At 42.9% G+C, this 23,064-nt stretch overlaps 1 protein-coding gene and 1 long non-coding RNA gene across 34 annotated transcripts in view; one reads left to right on the forward strand and one right to left on the reverse strand.

The window, feature by feature from the left end:
- Window positions 1–23,064, forward strand: part of NRXN3 (neurexin 3) — a 1,515,064-nt gene that overhangs the window by 210,151 nt on the left and 1,281,849 nt on the right. The gene's annotated exons all lie outside the window — the stretch shown is intronic.
- Window positions 6,707–12,563, reverse strand: LOC143830626 (uncharacterized). The gene is made up of 3 exons (XR_013228551.1): window positions 12,352–12,563; window positions 10,811–11,037; window positions 6,707–6,986 (listed from the first exon to the last, which is right to left on the reverse strand). It is a non-coding gene; the product is annotated as an uncharacterized LOC143830626 (long non-coding RNA).

A 23,064-nucleotide genomic window follows, 5' to 3' on the forward strand; every position in this document is an offset into this window, starting at 1 on the left:
GGACATATCCAGCACTCCCTCATAGAAGGACAGTAGTGGAGACAAATTGTCACCTATCTGTTCTTCACATTGACAAACCCCTGGCCATTTATCATTCCAAAGAATTCCAGAATCCCTTGGAATATACGAAAAAACTGATATTTCTATCTGCATATCGGCATGCAATAGTCTTTGAAATTAGGTAATATTTGATAGTTGTCATACAGTAACCTTATCATAGCATTTTATAACGTCATTTTTGGATTAGAGAAAAATGCTTGAAGTACATGTTGGATAACATGCAAGGAAAGCATGAACCAGCAAAGTGCAGAAATGATCTCCGCCTGCCCTGAAAATACCTTGTAATGGGGATTATCATTGTTTCCATTTCAGTGCTGATCAAAATGAGAGGTGACAATCTGTGCCACCATCTGTGCCACATATATCAGGAAGGGAGCCTGATTCTCTTGGAATTCTATAGTCATGAGCTCTTTTTACACACCATCTGAACTCCTGAAGAACTGAGAGCCTGGAGGGTTCAGATGGTCTTTTTTGAGACATACTTGAAAGTCTGATCTGGCAGTTCCAGTGAGGCATAGTTCTCAGGTCCAGGCAATGCATAGATAAATCCAGGTGAAATTCTGTTAGTTTATGTGCTAGAGGTGGCATCAGTGAACATATTAGATACAGCGTAGTTCATCTTGCTAGGTAATCTGAATTAGAATCACAGTCCGAGTAACTGATTTTCTGGAGGCTGGGCAAAGGGATCATGGAGAATCTCTTGGGCTCGAAAACCAGTTAGACAGCCTGTCTTGTACTAGAATACAGGTAGTATCTTAAGGCATATAATATATGTAGAAAAAATACAACACTACCTCAGTGTTCTGCCCAAATATTCTGATGGGACTCTGCATTGGAAGGAAAATGTATGTTGAAAGACAAGCTGCCTAGCAAATGTTAGAACTTTCATGAACTGATCTTCAGTTGTGTTTAATTGGTAGATATCTGTATCCTTTGAAGCCCTATGGCAAATGTAATCTATATTGTGTAGCTGTAATTATCATTCCCAGTAGAAAACATCAGTTGTATTCTCTTCACATACTTAGCTAAATGGGTGGTAGAAGTGGTCTGGTTTTTTTGTTTGTTTGTTTTTTGTCTTTGATTAGATCCAACCAACTTTTCATTTTATTATCATTATTATTATTCATTAGATTTATTTCCCGCCACTCCCCGTAGGCTCGTGGCGGGTCACAACAGTCCTATCCCCATTAAAATACCCATTAAAAGACTTTAAAAAGTCTTTTACCATTGATTTTAGACCTGCCTGACTTTCCTTCTCAGATTTTTGTTCTTTTGGGCCCTATGATAGCATAGCCTTTCCTCCATTTTTCACTAGTGAAAAATTGGATAATATCCAGTCTCTTGGTTCTTACACGTTGTATTGATATGCATATGTGAAACTGCTTTATATCAAGTCTTCTTCATAGCACTGACTCACCTGGTTCTCTACTGTCTGCTATAATGGTAGTAGATTGTGTAGTGAAGTATTTCTGCCCAGTTTTAACTGGAAATACCAAGAATTGAACCTTCAACCCTCTTCATGCATAGACTGTGTGCTGCAGTTGATACATAGCATCCCTTTAGGATGACACAAATAAATGTTGAATAAGGATATGACAGCATGCTAAAATGTATATCACACAGGTAACTGGAGTGCAAAATTTCCACCTGTGCAAGCAGAAATACAGAAAAACCCAAACAAAAAAAATTGTACCAACTTGCTCTTAGTCAGAGTTATGGTATCTGAATGTGGGTTTCTTGGCAACCTTTATTAGTGCTCTTGCATAAACAGAAACTCTGAGTACAAGACCACAGTATCCACTTACTGTATTTCCATTTGCCCAAGATCTTGTGTAACCGGTTTCTGCATTCTACAATATATAGGGAGGAAAGTGCTAATGTTGTAGAAAATATTGGACAAGCAGCTCTGTGTTGTTTCTGCACATTTCTGAATCCAAGCCATTGGCAAGAACAGCATTTCTCAACTTTACCATTGATGAACCACCTGAAACATTCTTTAAGCTGTTAGAAACTCCAGAAGTGACACAATTGTGCAGAATTTGGTTGGGAAGCATAGCTTGTTACATGGCCACCAGGGGCCCCTCCCCTTCTCACCCCCTCCAGACCCCGAATTCCATGGGGGGGATCAACATGACCATATATTGTCATATCACCCTATGCATGTTTAGCAAATTAAAAAATAATAATTCCCACCTATTCAGGAAACCCTTCTAGGGCCATCAAGAAGTTCCAGGGTTTAATGAAACCCTGTAAAAAGCCTGAGAAAAAACCTGAGGGGGGGGGGACCTGAGAAAGCCTGGGCTAGAACTTCCTGTTAAGTGTGCATGCTTGGCAGCAAACTCTGGTTCACCGCTAAAAATTTCTGAAATGGCCCTGAATCAAGGGTTGTCTAGAGGGTAAGCTTAATATTTCATTCGAAATTTGATGGAGAAATTTGTGACGTGAATTTCAGGCCTCTTGACTATCAGCAGCTCACTCTTGAGACCATATTTTTTCCTACCTCTTTGTTCAATGACTTGGGGATGACTTTTCCTTTCTCCTCTTAACCTCTTCCTTTGATCCTTGATTCTGCTTTTTGCATTCCCAAAACCTTTTTCCAAATAGAGCTCTTCTGCCAGGTCTATGGTTGAGGCCACTGTGGCAAAGAAGATCTGACGCCCCCCACCCCCCCAGTGTTAAGAGCATAGCACTTGCTAGGGGAAAGGGTGGCATAGAGTTTGTGAAATTGCTTTAAACTTTCATTTGGTTTTATTTGAAAGGATATATTAAATAGATGTTTAAAGATAATGATTCTGACTGTATGGGCATGCAGAAAAAATATAATAGATTTTCTGAAACGTTGGGCTTCCTGTAACTGGACTTCATTATCATGTCAGTCTTAACATTTGCTTTTTCATTTGCTAAAACAATCACCACCCAGCATTGTAATAGAAGAATATGAACCTATGAATCTGCCTTATACTGAATCAGACTGTCAGTCCATCAGGGTCAGCATTGGGTACTTAGACTGACCACAGCTCCAAGTCTCAAGCAGAGATCTTTCCTATCAGCCTTTCACTCAGTCCTTTCAACTGGAGAGGCTGTGGAGTAAACCTGGGACCTTTAATATGCCAGCAGATGTTCTACCGCTGAGCCACAGAATTTACTATTTTTATAAAATCTCTTGCATTGTTGCTGAGATCAAGCAGCTGGTACCTCTGGTGGCCACACTCACATTTAGGGGGTCAAGCTAAGGACTTTTGGGGTCAGTAGCTGGAAACTGAGCTGGAAACTGGAGCCAAAAGTACAGCAAGCAGAACTTGATGAGCCAGAGGCGGAAAGACCTCTTCTTCAAACCTCAAAGAGCCCCTTCCAGTCAGTGTAGGCAGTCTTCGGTTAGATGCAACAGTGGCTTGACTCGCTACAAGGCAGCTTCTTCAGTTCCACCTGTTGTGTAAACTGCAAATATTTCTCACAGGCACTCTGCATGCTTCAGCTCAAGCAATACTTGTGGGGGATAAAAAGTATTTCATGTGCACACAAGGACTCCCGGGGGACTCTTTGAGAAAATCAAATTTACTGTTACTGAAACTGAAAGTTCAGATGAGCCACCGGCCTTTGCCGCACTGTCAATATACAGGGATCAGAGGCCCGCAGCCGGTTTCTTGTCACCTTATTATGCTCTCTCACAACTGAGGGAGCCTGCTTAACAGAGCAGAAGAAGAGTCTACCTCTGAACCTCCCTCATTTTCCTCTTGAACAACTATTGTGTGTGGGGAGGGGGAGGTTAGCAGAGTGTGTTTGATTAGGTAGAGGGTTGTCTTTTCTTGAAGGGGGAATTCATGTTAGTCCTTAATTGGAAGCCACTGGCTTTGACCACAGGGGAAGCTGTTCAGCCACCTACATAGTCTATGATCTGTTACTCCTGTCATGTGTCTTTTGCGGGAACAGTGTTGACCTTTGAGGTGGAGAGGTAATTTTGGAAGATCGGAGATCAAGGTTGTCGAGGTCCTGCTCTGTTGACAAGAATCTCTCTCCACTTTCCCCGTTTCTCCTTGCCTGCATTTTCATGGGAAAGAGGCTGATGCGGGCATGATTTTACTGTGTGACACATCACAGGGAGGTCTGTTAATTAATCCTGCCTAGGTGGAAATGTCTTTGTTGACATTTTCCCGATTGATCAACTTGGTGTTTGCTGAAGAAGCGCACCAGCAGCATTTGTTCCTTTAGATTTGTACGGTTCATAGAAATGTTAATTTATAACAACAACAAAAAATTAAGAGGGCCATTTGCCCTCTTGGGAGTCTTGCCTTTGATGCATGAAAGTTACACAGTCATTATAGATTCTATACTTGATATCGTTCTTAAAAAGCCTCTGGGAATAAGACGTTACAGGTGACTCAAGCAGGTAGCTATGTTGGCTTGGAGCAGCAGAACAAATTTTGAGTCCAGTGGCACCTTTAAGATCAAAATTTTATTCAAGGTATGAGCTTTTGTGTGCACTCACACTTCTCCAAATACTCAAAATTTGTTACATTACAGATGAGTTCTAGTGTGTGATCTGCACTGACTTCCTTTATGGGTTTTGCTAAAGTCACATCCGATACTGAAATGTCCAAAATAGAACAAATTCAAGTTTCTTCACATTAGAGAGTCAAGGAAGTGAGTTCCCTTTCAAGAGCATTGGAAGATATGCAAAATAATAGATCCTTGAAAGGAAATAACGACAGTGGAATAATTGCAACATTCATTGAGACAGAGAGACTATATGACCTAAGTAGGGTTTGGTGCAAGTCAGGCCTAAAAAACGTAGGTCAATGTGATACGTATCCTTGTATTTCTGTATGGACATTAGCAGCATGATTGCACTAGCATTGTGGTTACAGGCCATAAGGCAGACTTTCTCAACTTCTTTATTGTTGAGAAAACCCTGAAACATTCTTCAGGCTTTAAGAAGCTCCAGAAGTGGCGCAATCATGCAAAATGTTTTTGGGAAGTGTAGCTGTCGTCAGTGACTCTAAAGTAACATAAGTAATGTTTTATATCTGGCTGTCCTTCCTCAAAACATGCATGCTAGTAGCCCATGATGTACAAACACTGTCAAAGAGGGTCACCCACAACAATGCAACATCGAATGTGAACATGCACTGGTACTAGAGCTTGCAACAAACCCAGATGCCAACTTTGCTGCCATATACACTCCAATGCCACAATTACTGGACCTGATAACATCACCTATACCATCAAAAGCTTGTACACCTTCTCATCTTCAAACTTAGTATATGCCATCAAGTGCCAACAATGTCCCTCTGTTCTCTACATAGGGCAAACCTTCCGCCAAAGAATTAATGGGCACAAGTCAAAAGCCACAAGATTGAAAAACCTGTAGCGGAACACTTCAACCTTCCAGGAGATCCAGTAAAGTACCTGAAAGTAGCTGTTTTATTACAAAGAAACTTCAAGAACAGGCTAGAAAGGGAGATTGCAGAAATGCAAGTTATTACAACACTCAATTATTTGACATACCCTGGACTCAACAAGGACAAATGTTTTTTTATCTCACTATGCATGCTAACCTTATGGAACTTGTATGTCCACATTCCTCACAATTTATTTTAATTCGGATTATGGGACTGTTAGTAATATATAATGTAATTTTGAATGCTACTTTCTGGTCCCAGGACAAGATAGCTGCCAGCTTAGCTTCTACTTATAAAAAAGTTTCGCACTGGTATGGAGACAGATGGGGCCGGCAGTAAATAGTAGGGTGTGAGCCGTGGATCACTGGCTTTGACAGTTTTATTTCTGATATGACTTTGTGAACTACAAATGGGTTCGAGGGGTCTGATTGGCTGTTTTGGCAGGGAGTTATCATGTGTCTGCGTTTGGATGCCGTGACACCGTTTACTAATGTAACAAGATTAACTTTTGCTTTTATATTCGTACTGTTATGATGGTGAGTTCTTAGTCTGACGAAGAGTGCTTGCACTCGAAAGCTCATGCCTTGAATAAATCTTTGTTGGTCTTAAAGGTGCTACTGGACTCTGATTTTAATGAGGGGCCAATACATTCCCTAAGATATTGCAGTTAAAGTTCTGAAGAAAGATGTATGAAACTATGGGAGAGGAGAGGGCCTTGATAGCTGCATGGAAAGAGTTCACACATTTCTAATATCTGTTTTTGATGGCTGAGTTCTTGAAACGTCCCAGCATCATTATATAAACACAACTATTCTTCTAAGTGGGCACTGTGGAGGATGAATATTTTTCAAGGAGCATGTAGCTTTGATGGTGGCAGAGGACGTCAGCATTGCAATGGATGAAAACCTTGACAGGAGCAGGATGGAAGTGCAAGGGAATCAGTTTCATAGGATCTAAGCATGTGGTCCATTTTGAGTTTTGTTTTGCTTTTATGAATGGAAAACTAGAAAAATATCAGTATAGATAGAAGGGTGAGTCCCCATCACTAACAGCAACCTACTGCTATTACTGGAGATCTGAATATGCTGCATGTGGAGGAATAGGAATCAAACCTGGTTGTCCAGTTTATAGGCCACTGCTCTTCACTACCACTACACCGTGCTGAAGAGTCATCTGCTGCAGCTAGGACTGTTTAGTAGAGGAACTGGTAGTCAATGCCTAGCAACTGCCAAACATTCTTCACTCAAAAAGTGGGACCACCCAATGAGTTCTTGCATCAGCCTTGTGGATTCAGTACACGAAGTTTTATTCAAGGATTAACTGTCATGTGCATGTATGCTTCCTCAGATATAATAATAGGGAGCTGTGCATTTTTCACAGGTTATTTTGCTCCCTATCCAGATCCCAGTGATCCCCAAGAACAAGGGTGGCACAGTCAGGATGTTCAGTGAATCCTAGGCTTTTATCTTGAGAGGACTAAGTTCTTCAGAAGTTCAGCAGCTCTCTTTGTGTCCTTTAGGGAGTCCTCTGTGGGAAGAAAGATTTCATCAGTGGATTAGGGGCTGCATCATTGTACTCTACAAAGCAAGATGTAAGGAGCCTTCTCAAGGAGTAACTGCTCATTTCTGGAGAGGGGTAGTGACCTCAGCTGCTTATAGAGCCTTTCCCTCACTAGAAATCATTTCCAGGGTGGCCATGTGGAGGTCTGTACACTCCTTCACAAGGCACCATAGGATAGATGAGTTGGCCTCAGCCAAGGTTGTCTTTGGCAGATGGGCTCTGCAGCGCATTGCCCAGGTCCAGCAGTCAGAATCCTGTTCCCTTCCAAATGCACTTCTGTTGTATGTCCTAGATGTGAGGCTGCTACTCCAGAGGACCACTTGAGAATGGAAGATCTGTTTCACTTACTGTGAATCTTCCCTCTTGGTGGTCCGAAGACAGGGCAGTCTAATTTTTCCTGTCAGTGGAGATTTTCTTGGATTCTGACTGGCTCTGGGCCTGGTAAGTGGTAGGCAGAGCCTGTGGAGCATGGGTGAATTATTGGGAGGCCAGCTAGAGCAATGATAAGATTAGCCTCAAGCCCGTCATCAGAGTAAAAGAGATGCAGAGTCTCCTAACAGACATGCCACATGGAAGATTCTGCTCTTTTGACTGCTCCTGAACAAACTGGAGACTGCCAGAAGCTCCTCCCCAAGAGGGAATGCAAAGCTGCTCTATCTTGTCATCTAGAAGAGAAGCATCATCTCAGGAGTCCTGCCTTCAGGCCACCAAGATGGAAGAGTCACAGTAAGTGAAACAAATCTTCCACTCTCAGGCATTATGAAAACCTTTCCTCAGTACTATGAGTGTTATTATTCAGCTTTTGGTGGAGGATTTGGTTTCTCTGATCTTAGTTGATATCATAAAGCATGTTTGTTAACTTGTACTAATTTCTAGGATTGCTCCTTGCAACTGGATTATTCATCTTGGGCTCTTTTGGGCCCATTATGCATGGCCGCCGAAACGGCGATTTCGGGTCACATGGAAAACACGGAGGGGGAAGACGCGAAGCACACTGGTTATTCACGGGACGGGGCGCGACGGCCGCAAAACCCAGAGTAACCGATTATGCACGCGGCGATCCTGGTGCCGCTTCTGGTTGTGCCCCGGTCACCCGGAAGCTGCGCTTTCTTCCGCGTTTCGCTAACGCGGCTTTTTCGGTGGCATGCACCAAAGCTGTGGCCGGTTGCATCCGGCACCATGCGTTATCGGTGATTTTAGTCACTGCCATTCTACCCCGAATGTGCGCTATCCCCCCCGTGCATAATGGGTCTTGGAGACACTTGCCTGATGCCTTTTTCTGACTGGAATGCATCAGGGTCTACTTATTCTAGAGTGGATCCCATGTATCCTGCAATTTCAACAACTGGAGAATAATGGTGCCTAATGTCACAATATCAGTTTGATCCATTTTCATATGCTAAATTAACATTATAGGCCATTCCATACCTAAACACTGAGAAGAAATTTTTTTAATGGAAGGCTTGGACTGACAGAGGGACTTTTACACTGGACCAATTGACAGGCCATGACAATGAGTTTTTGTCATTTCCTCAGATGAGGTTTAGACATGACGTGTCAACTTCTGTTGAATGGCAATATTTACAGTTGCTACATCTGTTGGTTATCTATATATGGCTCTATGACATGAAGGTCCCACCCCAACTGTTTTCTCAAGCCCCACTGTAGCCACTATACTACACTAACCTGAGCTTGGCAGAGTAGATTCTTTTCAAAAAACCTTTGGACGGGAATTTTTTACTTTGTCACATTCAGTGTTTATGTGGTGAGGTCACCAAAGAAAAGGATAGAGAAAAGGGACATATAAGAACAAACTCTTCATCTTTTTCAAATATGGGAGAGGAGGTAGGAAAGTAATAGAGATGTTTTATATCTTCGGCCTGTCCTCATCCCCCTATCAAAAATAGTCAGAAACTCGTTTGCTGTCAGTGGCAAGAAATAGCTCCATCTTTTTGGGATCCCTTAGAGGGAGGCAAGACAAGTCACGATGCTGGGGGAAAAAAAGTCTTGAAGACGGGAATCAAGGTTGATAAGCGCTTGCAGTATAGAAAACGTAGACCTCGGCTATCATTTTTGTGTATATTCATTTTGAAGCTTTTCATTCCGAAGGGTAATGAGCACTACTTCTACCTGTCTGGGAACAGCACACTACATTTGGGTTCATTTTGAAACTCAGAGGCAGTCAATAGAAATCTTTTTCAGATGGGGACATAATGATTGGTTACCTCTTTGTGTGTTGAACCTGACAGCAAGGCCCATTAATGGGGACTGAGCTTCCATTGTGCGGTTGCATGGTGGCTCAGGAGATCGCTGTAGATAAATGCCATTTGCACACCAATCCTGTCCTTTTTTTTTTTCCAAAAAAGTTTTATAGCAGAAGGGAGCGGGAAGAAGCTATAAGGGAGTCTTATACAAGATAGCAGCCCTGGCTCCCAGCAGTGCTGTATAAATAACAATTGATAAGGAAAAGGAATGGGCCACCTGCCTCTACTGAATTGCTTATGTGAAAAACTAAAGAAAACAAGCTTTCTGCCCATGATAAGATCAAGCTTGGCGGCTTGCAGAGCTAGGATGATATTTATGGGATTTAGAGGGAAAAATTGGTTTTTGAAGCGGTTCTTAAATAAAATGGAATGTGGTGATAGCATGGTTTAACTCTTGAAGATCTGGGAAGCAAGGGTGGCGCTTTTCCAGGCCAAGCTAAGAAAGGTTTGAGAATGTAACTCGGCACTGCTTTAATTAAGGGACATGTTGAGGAATAAGCCATGGCAAAGATAAAAAGGAAGGCCACATTACCACAGAGGCATGGAAGAAGCAAAGGTGTTCATTCTATTCAACAAATGATTTATAACATGCTTTGCAATGCCTTCATGAGGTGTGATTGCATGGCTGTTAGGAAGACATAGCATTTCATTCACTTCTAGCATCTATTTGTGGAGAAACTGGGTATCCATTGCTAGTTCTCATGCATTTACTGGCTTTACTTGTTTTACGTAGTAGAACTAACAACAAATACCCAGTTCTGTTTTGCTGTGAGATTCTGTTAACAGTATGTAATGATCAGGCCACAGGTAGGTATCAAATTGTAGTAACTTTCACCATTCTCTCAGATAAACAAAACTGAGGGAAGAGACATCATAGAAAGTCATTTCAGTCCAAGGTTCAAGATTCCAGAGGTCAGGCAAGTATAATAGTCCACTCCAAGAATTCAAAGCTTTAAGGAATCAATCAAAGAGATGTCAGCATATGTCTTATGTTGTATCCACGCTCTACAGTGTCCCTTAAGAGGCTTTATAGTTAAACTAAGGGCTAAGCCCATTGCATTCAGGAATACAATGGACGCTAGATTGGGGGGGTGGAAGAACTCTGTGGATGGCCTCTCCCTCCCCCCAGGACCTGGAAAGGCTGCAGGCAGCTGTTAGGGAACTCACTGGCAGGGGCAGCTCTCATGCGGTATGTATCTGCAGCCTCCAAGCCTCAGAGGGAAGTGGAAGGAGGAAGGCAGTTGGCTGGCTGCTGGACAGACAGGCAAGCTGGCTGGAGGAGGGGGCACTCAGGGGTGGGACAGCCACCCTGAGTGGGTATTAGGCACTTAAGCCATTATTATTGTCACTATTATGCAATTTATTTCCTGCCACTCCCAAACCAGCTTGTGGCATGTTACAATAGTCCATGAGACATGCTCCTCCTCTAAAGTCTTACCAGAAATATTAAGTGAAACAGATTTCAGCTGCTCAGGCTTAATCCTGCAACAACACATAATCACTTTCAGCTGGTAGCTGATGCCTTACCATAAAGTGAGGACTCTAATGGTACAGGTGCTCCCAGAGACCTGAAAACAGGCAGCTGGCTTTCATCTACTGGGTCAGAGCTTTGGAATGGAGGTGATTCTTTAAAGGCTCTCAGCTGTAAGTCTTGGCATGCTTCCATCTCTTCCTCTTTTTGTTGGCTTTTGCTCCCTCTGGCCTGTGAGGAGTCCTCCACATTGCTGAGACCTGGCTGACCCACGACACCATCACTGTAAGACAGATAATTTTGCTATTGGAATATGGAATAATAATACTTAACTTAGCTGCTTCTAGAGCTTTGGGACTTGTCTAGCCTGGTTCTGCAGTTCCGGAGTAGGCTCTGCAGATTGCTGGCAGGATGACTGAGAAGAAAGGCATGAAGTCCCCTGCCTCCCACTTGTTTTGGAGCCTACTGGGATAGCTTTTTAAAGAGGCAGTATACAACTTAGATGTTGATATTTCTGATTAGTTCTTTGAAGAGAGAGGAGGAAGTTCTTTCTTCTTTTTTTTAATGCTGGAATTCCAGCCAGGTCATGCTTTTGTTATGGTGTGACTCCAAATCAATGGCTAGTCTTTACTCAATGGCTGAAAATCAGGAAATTAAAGCGTAACACTGCAGGGCAGCAAGGGATTCAACAGGATGGGAATGTTCAAGGAAATCACTTTGCAATCAGTTTAGGATTCTGCATTTTCTAAATAATAGGTTGGATCCATATGAAATTGACAGTTTCTACTGATATCCCCTTCCTGCTGCAGACCCCCCCCCCCATTATTCCTCAGGGACCCTTATCCCTCAAGAACAGTATTAGTGGGTTGCTGTGGAGAGTTCAGGTAATGGGAACATTCTTCTTCCTGGTCCCTCTGCAGACCAAAGGGGGAAAGTTCTGTTCCATTGATGGAACATTTAGACTAGATGTGCTGAAATTTGCAGCTTTTGCTTTCTCACTGTTTCACCTGTTTTTATCCCGCAATTATGATGTGTACCTTTGCTAAAGGTAGTTTTTAGAATATTATGAACAATTAATTCGAAAGCATACAGATAAAAGTAGGTTGTTTTCTAATCAGCAGCTGCTGGTGGATCATGCTTCTCTTTTGTTTATGAATCAAAATATTGTATGGATTATTAATTCTCCTGCTAGCATACACTTCGGAGGGAAGGCAGTGATATAGGCCATTCTGGTTAACCCTTGGAAGCTAAGCAGGGCCAGTCCTTAAATGGGAAAGCACCAGGGAGGACGGGTGAGGAAGGCAGTGGCAAACTCTCTTTACTCTCACTTGCCTTGAAAGACCTTTGCTAGGGACTCCATAAATAAGTTGCAACTTGATGGCACTTAGATACATAACATACCCTCCCTCCTAGGATTAGAGCAGTGAAAAAAATAGCAAAAACAAGAGATGGAAACAAAGGTAACTTTTAAAAAACTAAAATTCAGAGAACAACCAATTAAAAAATGAGTAGATAGAAATTCATTTCTGAAACATAGATGAACCCCAAATTTACAGGTCCGTGCATACCTTGTGCTGCTATATGTCTACAGATATACCTGGAAACTGGAGAAAGCATGAGTTTTTCTCCCATACAACAAGTGTTGTTTCCCTCTGTCTTTAGTCCTCAGATGGACAGTTTCTGTAGCAAATCCTGCTTGCCTCTCCTGACATGCTTCTGTTCCATCCATGACTGGGCCATGGTAAGAACCCCAGCCAGAAATGGGAACACAGAAAGCTGCCTTACATCAAGTCACACAATTGATCCATTTTGCTCTGACTGGTAGAAGCTCTGCAGGGTTTCAGGCAGGTCTTTCCTAATGCCTCCTGCCTGAGATCCTTTCAGGGGAGAGGCTAGGGTTTGAACCTGAGACTTTCTGCATGCAAAACAGGTGCTGTATAAACCGATCCACAGCACACCCTATCTAAGTGCTATGTGGCTATGCGTGTGCTGGACCAACACATAAACTTCCAAGTGAAGAAACAGTCTTCTGAGATTAAAGGCACCGCTTACATTTCTTGCCATCTTTATATTACGTACTTTGCTGGTTTTCAATGACACACTCCAGCACCTGTAGGCCTTTCATTTTCCACATTCAACAGATCCTGAAAAGAAATATGTACTCTAATTTCAACTTTTCGCTCATGCATCCAGTTGTAGCATTCAACTTTAGATACTCCTGGATCTGCTCATATCAGTCTCTCATGAAGTTTGCTGCCCCTTATCCTTCTGATTTCTTAGGAACAAACATACCAGAAGTTTTGAAGTGCAAAAACCTACAGTGGCAAAGGAGAACCACACCACTGCCCTCTCATATTTTAAAATTTGTTGCTTCTCATTCCTTGTTATGTGGCTGGTTCTGTATTTCTGAGTATGATAGTGATACTATCCAAACATTGCTATCATATTTGATTACTGTGCATACTGGGGCTAAAGGAGCCACAAGAGCTGTTACAACATTTAAATTCATCAGAATTACTCTTACTCAAACAGCTTGGAGCCAGCAGTGTGCAAATGCATAAACTGAATTGGTGCCGTTCTGCTTGTGAAGTTCCTGTGCAATGCCTAGCACTTTCCTCCCTATGTATTATAGAACCCCCAGTTTGGTTGCAAAAGATCTTGCACCAATGGAAATATATGTGGATCTGTGATGTTTGAGTTAGAGCAAATGGCTATTGTGTTCCTTTTCTTGTTTCTCTGCTTGCACAAGGGCTCTAGTGCAAGTGGAACTTTTACACTGGTTCCAATTCCTTGCATTTCTCTCTTTCTCTGTTCATTTGAAGAGCCCCCTGCCCACTAGCCTTTTCCCTTATAGCTTCCTTGATTTCTAGAATAAGTTGCAGAAGAGCAGCATGTGCAAGTCCTACCAGAATGTCAAAAGAACAAAGATACATTTAGTGATCCTGTCCCTTAAAAAAGGATGGTTGTGGTGGAATGCCACTAAGTAAATCCGAGAAAACAATAGGTTCCATTCTATATGCAGTAATTGTGATCTATACAAGGAGGAGTAAGTTGAATGAAGAGAATAATGAACAGGATGATGCAGATCCTATTCTAAAAACAGGAGGACATACTAGGGCCACAGACCCTCTGCATCTTCACTGTCTCCAGATGGTTCTCCAGTTTCCCAGTGACTGCTACCTTCCCAGTAACCAGGTTGCCTTATAATCCTATGTAGAGTTCATAAAATGTCCACTGCTTCTAAAAAAGTATAGCAGCATCCTTGATTAACCCTGCCCCCTCGCTCCCACTGGTTTTCAAGTTGTCCTTGGCAACCTTATCAACTATGGATATTGCTATTTCTTTGTGCATTGTTTTACATTGCATGTAGAAATTTGCATAAAGAAACAAGCCAGGGTGGGAAGGTGGCAAATTATCCATAATTATCTATAAGTGTACAAGTTGCACAACTGGCAGAAGTCTGACCTAGACTCATTATCTCAAATGTACTAGGTTGTTCTATAGATGGGTGAACAATCACAACCTTCCTCTTTTGCAGTCTTAATTGCTGCAGATAGGGTTTTCAGCAACATGATGGGAAGTTCTTGAAGATTTTGGAGATGGAATTTGGGGAGAAGAGGGAACTCATCAGCCATAGAGTTCATTCTCCAAAGCAGACATTTTCTCCAGGGGAACTGACCTCTGTAGCCAGGACATGTGCTGTAGTTCCAGGAGATGACCAGCCACCACCAGGAAGTTGCTTGCAACGCTCCAGGGTGGGGATATACAAAGCATGTGTAGGATTCTTATGCATTCTAATACACAGTTGCCAACCTAGGAATTACTAGGGATTTGGGAGATGGAGTTGAGGAGGAAGGAACCTCAGCAGGATATTATTATTGTTATTAGTTTTCAAACCCGCTGCCGTCTCAATGCAGTGGGCGCTGGCGGCGGGGTGGTGGTGGCAGTCTGCGGGAGGTGGCAAAAGGGCTGTTCGTGCCTCAGAGCCCTCCGAGGTACAAAGGTGGTGGGGTGGTGTGGCAATGGAGGGCGGGAACTGTACGGGCCATGACAAATAGGGTGTGGCCAGCAAAATTCCAGTTCGGACACCTCGGACTCTCTCCACCCCCAAGGCAGTTTCACAAATATTAAGAGGAACCATGGATAAGATTATTTTAAAATGTTTCCTTTCCACCTAGTCAGGGTCTCCAGGGAAGTATAATGCCAAAGCATCAAGCTTCCATGGTAGTCATTTTCCCAGACGAAGTGATCCCTGTTGCTTGGACATCAGTTGTAATCAATCCCAGAGCAGATCTTGGAATCTGGATAGCTGGGAAAAATATGCAGGGCTATGCTGAGCCTATGGGAGTCTTCTAGACCCGGGGGCTGTGCTCCATTACAGTCTGCATTATGTCCTTTAATTGTAAACTATATTAAAGTGTACCAGAAAGCAGTGGTGTACAGGAAATGATAGAGGTATGAAATGAGTACCGGTGTTGATTATGTATATCGATCCTAGCCTTAGGCAGAATGAGGGTTAAAGGTAAAGCAATCACGAATCAATAGTTCAAAGTAACTTTCAGAAAACACTTTCAGATTGATTTTGTATTGCCTCTTTCTAGCCCTGCTTAAAATTACAAGAAATAAAGAACAGTAAGGAGAAGGAAAAGCAATTTTCAGACAAAACGCCCTATTCTGAAAAATCAAACATTTATATTCTGATTATGGATTTGTCAGGCTATGGCTACCATCTGCATCTCCCTCCATCTTACTTTCCATCCATTATGCGCTTCTGTTTTTTTTTTTATAAATGAGGCTAATCATAGATTTGCAACTGATATTGTATGTGTGTGAAATAAAAGCCTAATTATTTTTCTCTCTTGTATGGATCAGAAAAGAATGGCTGGAAGAAGAACATTTTATACAGTTTTACTTATCTGGTGCCAAAAAAGACGTGAAAATAATTATGGCTATACCGTCAAGGGCAATCTTAGATTCCGGGCAGCTTTGAGAAGAATCTTACGTGCATCTCGTGTTCTTTCTCCCCTGTTTGCTTTGCTCTTCATTTCCAACTGCAACCACCATTCCCCCCTTACCCTGGTGACACCTCTGCTGCCTTTCCCTGCAGTTATTTCACCTGATTGTATTATCCTTGTTCACATGTTACACTGGACACATGTATATTATGCATGTATATGCATACATTGGTTTATCAAAAAGATTCCAAGTTCACTTCACATATGAGACTGGGGGGCAATAGGATTTTATTGAGCTGTATATGCATTGAATGCAAGATGAGAATTATTCAACATACCTAAAAAGTAAATCAAGTGTACACTGTATACCAGTGGTCTGCAACCTTTTCCAGGCATGTGTGCATGTGCGGCACTCCTGTGCATGTGTGCATGCGTGTCTGGTCACGCATGCGCGTCTGCGCCATGCGCGGCCGCAGATGCACATGTGCGGCACGGCCCTGCAGAGGCAGGGAGCTGCAGCCCAGTGCCAGGGCCTTGCCGCGGCCTGGTGGTTGGGGACCACTGCTGTACACAATAGCCCTGTTCACATGTCACAGTGAATACATGCACATATTTTGCAACGATGTGCCAGCATGCATTCCCTTTACAAATGAAACTAGGGACTTTCACTTTGCAAAGATCTGGATAAATGTGTGGTATCCATCACACGTTTAACTGTATGAGTATTGAATTTAACATGAATAATACTCAACGATGTATTTAGAAAAATCCAGTGTTCCCTGTACATGCTTAACTGTGACTTGTAAACAAGTCTATTGTGGGAAAGTCACAACTGCAATGGTTACAATGCCCCAGCTCCTAGGTTCTTGGTACTGCCAGCAAGATTAATTTAGTTGTTTATTTTGAGCATTTATATCATATTAATGCTTTAAGTTAGGGATGCTTGAGCACCTGTGACTCCAGGCTCACTTTACAAATGCCAGTCGCAAACAGGAAACTGATTTTCCCTTCTTTGGTTCAGCAGTTGACTTATTCATGTGTGTTTGGCGGGTTGCTTCATTGTATTTCTTCCTAACAGTGCTGTTGGCTTTCCTTATAGCTCTGGCTGCCATTTCCCCTGCTGTGCCTCTACCAGATCTTTTGAGGACTTTAAAACACATACATACCCCGGTTTTGCTGTCAGGAAAATGTGTACCCTTGCAGTCTAGCATTGTTACAATGATCTTTGAATCCCTAGTTTTCATTGTTAAAAAAGGGTAAGTTTCCAGCCTTTTTTCCAGGTGCTGTTTTTTCTCCCTGGTTTTATTATGTGGTAAAGATACCTGCAGCTCTTGAATGCAGTAAGTTGCATATGCTGTTGTTGTCCTGGATGTGAGAAATTGTTGTTGTTTTTTTGGCAAGTTGGGATGCATTATCAAAAAAATGCATGTCACGGGTAAAAGAACAATACATGCCTCCTTTAGGTGACCTAACCACATAAACATTGAATGTGACAAAGTAAAAATTTCCAGTCCAAAGATTTTCTGAAAAGAATGTACTCTGCTAAGCTTAGGTTAGTGTGGTGTAATGGTTACAGTGTTGGGGTGGGTCTCTAAGGGAAAGAAGAAGATTTGGTTCTTATATGCCCCTTTTCTCTACCTGAAGGAGTCTCAAAGCGGCTTCCCTGTCCTCTCCCTACAACAGACGCCCTGTGAGGTAGGTGAGGCTAAGAGAGCCCTGATATTACCCCTTGGTCAGAACAGCTTTATCAGTGCTTTGGTGAGTCAAAGTTCACCCAGCTGGCTGCGTGTGGAGGAGGAGCAGGGAATCAAACCCGGCTTACCTAATTAGAAATCTGCACTCCTAACCCCTACACCAAGCTGCCAGTTGGTGTCAGGAATGGGGAACTCATGTTCAAAACTTGTTTTGCTTGAGGCTGCTTCTGAGTGGATGCAATACAAATGATAGGTGAGAGAAGAGATGAGCTTGGTACTGAAAAAAACAAGCTCTGTCTTTCGTGGGCAAGCTGTTAGGGCCCCAGCGCTCATTAGTGCAGAAACAGGTAAATTTCCCATGGATCAGTTACTCACCTTTGCTGCCCATGACCTAATAGTGCCCTCTTACTGTGCTATTGGTGAACGTCAGAAAAAAACAATGACAATGCTAGACTAGTTCAGCCCCCAAGATGAGGCTGATAAAATAGCTGGCTGATCCAACTTCTGAAATGGGCTAGGTGAAATCCAGGGGTGGATGGAAGAAGTGGGTGGCTGCGTTTCTGGGTGGAAAAGGAACAGCTCATTAGGAGTGACTGCTTGCTTCAACTCCTTCAACTTTCTCTTGGCAATAGCTGTTCCATGCCTGAATGAAACCAAGGCTGTGCAAGGGGAAGTGGGCTGCCTGATTTTCCTTGGCACAATTGTGTGACTCAGTTGTCTACCTTGACTTCATTTGATTAGAGACAGTTTTATGTGCTGGAGAAATTTCCCTCACCCACACTTAGTGGGGAGAGGCACAATAACAAAGTCTCAAAGACATTAATGATGGAAGAGACTTGTGCAGCTCAGGACTGTGATTGCTTTCAGCCCACTCAAGCAATTTGGTACTGAGTCAAGCACAGGTTTTCCCAGCTTCCATTCCGTCATGAAGGGGACTTTCCTCTGCATGTCACTTTTTTTTCCACTAGAGGATTCATCCTGATACTCGGCTACTGGAGCCCAGTTTCACCTGAGCTCTTATGAAGAAGTGCTAAGCGTATTTTCTGCAAGATCCAGAGCTAGGGAAATGTGTTTCTGTGGAGAAGCTGAAACTGATGCTGTGGCCAAGGCGGAAATCAGATGGTGGAAAAGATCGGGATTACGTTGGAATTACGTTGGACAGATGGATTGTCAAGCTAGATCTGGTATAGGAGTAGGAAATGTTTTTTTCCATGAGCACTTTAAATGTAATACACAAACCATGGCATTGGTAACCTGTACATGAGAGAGATAAAAAGGGGAAATAAATGCTTTGGTTGGGTCAACTAGTTATTTCGAAGCTTTGCACCTACAAGATCTCTCCCAGTGCTAAACATGTTCAAAGCAAAATGAACGTTAATGACAGATTTGGCTGCACATTGTAACTGTTGGCTAGGTGGCAGGGTATTCTCCTGTAATAAAGACAAAGGGAGTCATAAGAGAAGCAATAAGAGATGGTGTTAATTGATTCTCAGACCTTTTCCAGAGGATATCGTTTGGCGTTCAGTTTCTGTAAGCCTTTAAAAATTAAGCAAATGAAAATTTAGAGCAAAGATAAACATATAACAAATTAGAAATTACGATGAATTATATATAGGTGTTTTAAGGAATTACCATATATACTTGCATAGAAGCAGAGTTTTTCGGCCCTTTTGTTAAGCTGAAAAAGTCCCCCTCTGCTTATATGTGGTTATTTAAAAAAACAGCTTCCAGACAAGACTGGAGGGTGGGGGTGGGAGACTTGCCTGAAGAAGCAAAGGCAGGAACAACAGAGATGCAACAAGCCTGGGAGGGAAAGAGCAGTCTCTGCCTCTCCCACTTCCTGCCTTAACGAGGCTAGTATGTGTTGCAGGAAGCTCTGCGGGAAGCTCTGAAGCCTCTGCCTCAGAGGGAGAGCAGAGAACAACAGAAGGAGGAAACGCCCCTAGAGCAGGGGTAGTCAACCTGTGGTCCTCCAGATGTCCATGGACTACAATTCCCATGAGCCTCTGCCAGCAAACACTGACCTAGAGGAAGGAATAAAGGCAAGGGGGGTGAGAGGGAAAGGAGGGAGGAGGAGGGTGGAAAGAAAAGGAAAAAAAATCCTGCCCAAAAAAGGGGGGAGGGAAGAAAAAGAGACAAAGCCACTATCCAAACACCACCCTCGGCTTAAATGTGAGTCAATAAGTTTTCCCAGCATTTTGTGGTATGATTATGTGTCTCGGCTTATATGTGGGTCATCTAAGGGGTAGGCACACTAAGGCCTTACATTTTAATTGCATCATAGGCATAACTTTTTCATGTGTACCCTGGGTTCAACTTTTTCATTTTGTGCAGTGAAACCTCTTTATTATAACCATACCAGTAGGGAGGCTGAATCAAGTGGAAGCTATTCTCCTTATATATAAGAACACAAGGAAAGCCCTGCTAGTTCAATCTAGTGGGCCATCTAGTCTAGCATCCTCTTTTACCCAATGACCAACCACTTGTCTTGGCATAGAGGACAAGTCTTCTCCTGATATTGGATCCTATCACTAGTTTCCAGACATTTGTTGCTTCTGGATGTGGAAGTTCCTTTCAGTCCTTAGCTAGTGACCCTTGTTGGACAAATGATATGTCGAGACTGTACTGCTGCTATGAGGACTTTAGTCTAATGTATCTGGCAAGAAAGAGCCTCTTGTGGCGCAGAGTGGTAAGGCAGCTGTCTGAAAGCTTTGCCCATGAGGCTGGGAGTTCAATCCCAGCAGCCGGCTCAAGGTTGACTCGGCCTTCCATCCTTCCGAGGTCGGTAAAATGAGTACCCAGCTTGCTGGGGGGTAAACGGTAATGACTGGGGAAGGCACTGGCAAACCACCCCATATTGAGTCTGCCATGAAAACGCTGGAGGGTGTCACCCCAAGGGTCAGACATGACCCGGTGCTTGCACAGGGGATACCTTTACCTTTACCTTTATCTGGCAAGAAATCTTTCTTTGTCAGTATTTGTTTTTAATGCAATAGCATAATTAAATAGAGATATTAGAACAAACTATCTCAACCAGGGTTTCCTGAAATCCAGGGTTTCTTGAAGGACCTGGAAGGTTTCCACGAGGAAGTTGATTAATATTTTATATATTTTAAAAATGTGTTAAACATTTATGGGGTAATATAGAATCATAGAATAATAGAGTTGGAAGGGACCTCATGGGTCATCTAGTCCAACTCCCTACACTATGCAGGACACTAACCACACTGTAACCTGCCACCCCCTTGAACCTTCCCAGAATCAGCCTCTCTGCCAGATGGCTATCCAGCCTCTGTTTAAAAATTTCCAAAGATAGAGAACCCACCACCTCTCGAGGAAGCCTGTTCTACTGAGAAACCACTCTGAGAAACCACTTCTTCCTGATGTTTAGATGGAATTTCTTTTGCATTAATTTCATCCCATTGGTTCAGGACCGTCCCTCTGGGGCAAGAGAGAACAATTCTGCTCCATCCTTTACAATAAATACTTGAAGATGGTTCTTGGATCTCCTCTCCAGGCTAAACAGACCTAGCTCCCCCAACATTTCCTCATATATTTTGGTCTCCGAACCCCTCAACTCCTCTGGACATGCTGCATTTGTCTACATCCCTCTTCATCTGTGGTGCCCAAAACTGAACACAGTACTTCAAGTGAGGCCGAACCAGAGCAGAGTAAAGCGGCACCATCACCTCCCATGATCTGGACCACATATGATCATGTTGACCTGTTCCCCCCATGGCCAATGATGGGCCTGGAGGGAGTGGGGAGGGCCCTACTGGTATGCTTCCCAGCTATATTCTGTTCAATCATTCTGGGGTTTCTCAATGGTTAACAAATTTAGAAAGGCCGTATTAGAATGACAATTAGTGTGCAATTTCAGGATAATATTCTTTGTTGAAGGCGCACCCCCCCCTGCTCAGTCTCTACATCTGTTTTTAAGGGTGTCAGGAAGGTGATGCACCCTGAGCTAGAAAGAGACAGAGGGAGAAAGGCTGAAGATCATGTGTAAGGTCTTCTCAATAGTCTCCTGGAGGGGACATGAAAGTATCTTGTCTCAGGTGTCAGGAGGCTTGCCTTCCAGCTGAATTGATGATGCCAGTCTAGATAGAACAATCTGACTGCTTGCATAGAGACTCAGTATCTACATTCAAGTAATCCAAATCAAATACACTCATCCAGCACACCACCCTTATTTCTTGCTCCATTTTACTCCATTTTACTCCTTATTTTGCTCCATTTTACATGGATATAAAGATTTATTCTTAGCAAAGCTTCTGTACACAAAACATTTTTTTTGGCTTGGTATTTCACAACTATTGTGCTGAAAACTTATTTTTATTTATGCTGCTCACACTTCAATAGGTGTAAAACAGTAAAATCCTAAGCAGAGTTACAGTCTTCTAAGCACATTGACTTCAATGGATTCAGAACAGTGTAACTCTTTTTAGAATGGCATTGGAAGTCAATAATGTTTCCTTCTTACTCCTTTTCCGTCATGTATTTTCATGTCCTGCAAGGAATTCTATACAAAAAGAAGAATTTAACAGCTTTTAATTGCTTTGTACATATCTGTATTTGTTTTAGCTTGTTTCAATGTATGTATTGTTCTTTGATTTGGAGACCCATTGTAGTAGGGTGAAAAGATGACCTAAAAATGTTTTAAATAAATCCTGTTTCCGCATTTGAGTTCCTGGCTGTCCTTCACAAGCCTTTCTTTCTTAGAACGTTGTGACTGCTTATGAGTTTCATTCTGTGGCACATCTCCCAAGGGCATCACCATGACTGTTTACAGCATTGTATAGGACAGAATAACCAGTCAACTTTTATGGTCATTTTCATCTACAGCAATGGTCCCCAACCACCGGTCTGTGGCTCCCTCCCCCCCCCCCCCGCAGTAAGAAACTTCCGAGGCCGAAAGCAAATCGGCTGCAAAAGTGGCCAATTAGCTTGCGGCCCGGCAAGCTTAGCTTTGGGGGGGGGGGGGGGGAGGGAAGCAGGAAAAATTTCCAGGATCCAGTCTGTCCTGGAGGAAATTCACTTACCATCAACTACCAGCTCAGTGGATGAAGGAATGCATCTGACTATCAACAAAGGCTGATGAGGAGTCCCAACCAGGAACTTCAAGCTGTGTTCCTAGAATCATTACACCTGAATCAAGTAGCCCAGATTTGCGCAAACTAACCAAGACACTGCCAGCAAAGACTTAGTGTTGTGTTGCACAAGAGGAGATGCTCAGCATGCTTAATGAACTACTGGTGTACAAAGGATGCTGATTACACTGAGTGATGGCAGGATGACTCCCACATAGCCTAATTTAAGGAATGGCTATGAGAAATGCAGTGTGAATGCAAAGTGCTTAGTTCCTGATGCAGTCTGACTCCATGGTCTTGTTCCTGAACTCCTTTATGACTCCAGACCTTTATGACTCCAGACTTTGATTCTGGACACTTCCTGTTGGCATCTTGACTTTCACTCTTCAGTTTGATTTGGGACTCTCTGCTCTGGTAACTCTCTGGCTATTGGCCCCGGCATTTTTAGTGGCTACAGCCTTGGGCATTCCTTTCAGTGCAACCCCCTTGGCTGTAAGAAACTCTGGCTTCAGTAAAACCTGCACCTAATAGCTGTTCCTCTCAACTCCTCAACAGATAACACACAGTGTAG

The sequence above is a fragment of the Paroedura picta genome, chromosome 2 (assembly GCF_049243985.1).
Source record: "Paroedura picta isolate Pp20150507F chromosome 2, Ppicta_v3.0, whole genome shotgun sequence".
Taxonomy (NCBI): Eukaryota; Metazoa; Chordata; class Lepidosauria; order Squamata; family Gekkonidae; genus Paroedura; species Paroedura picta.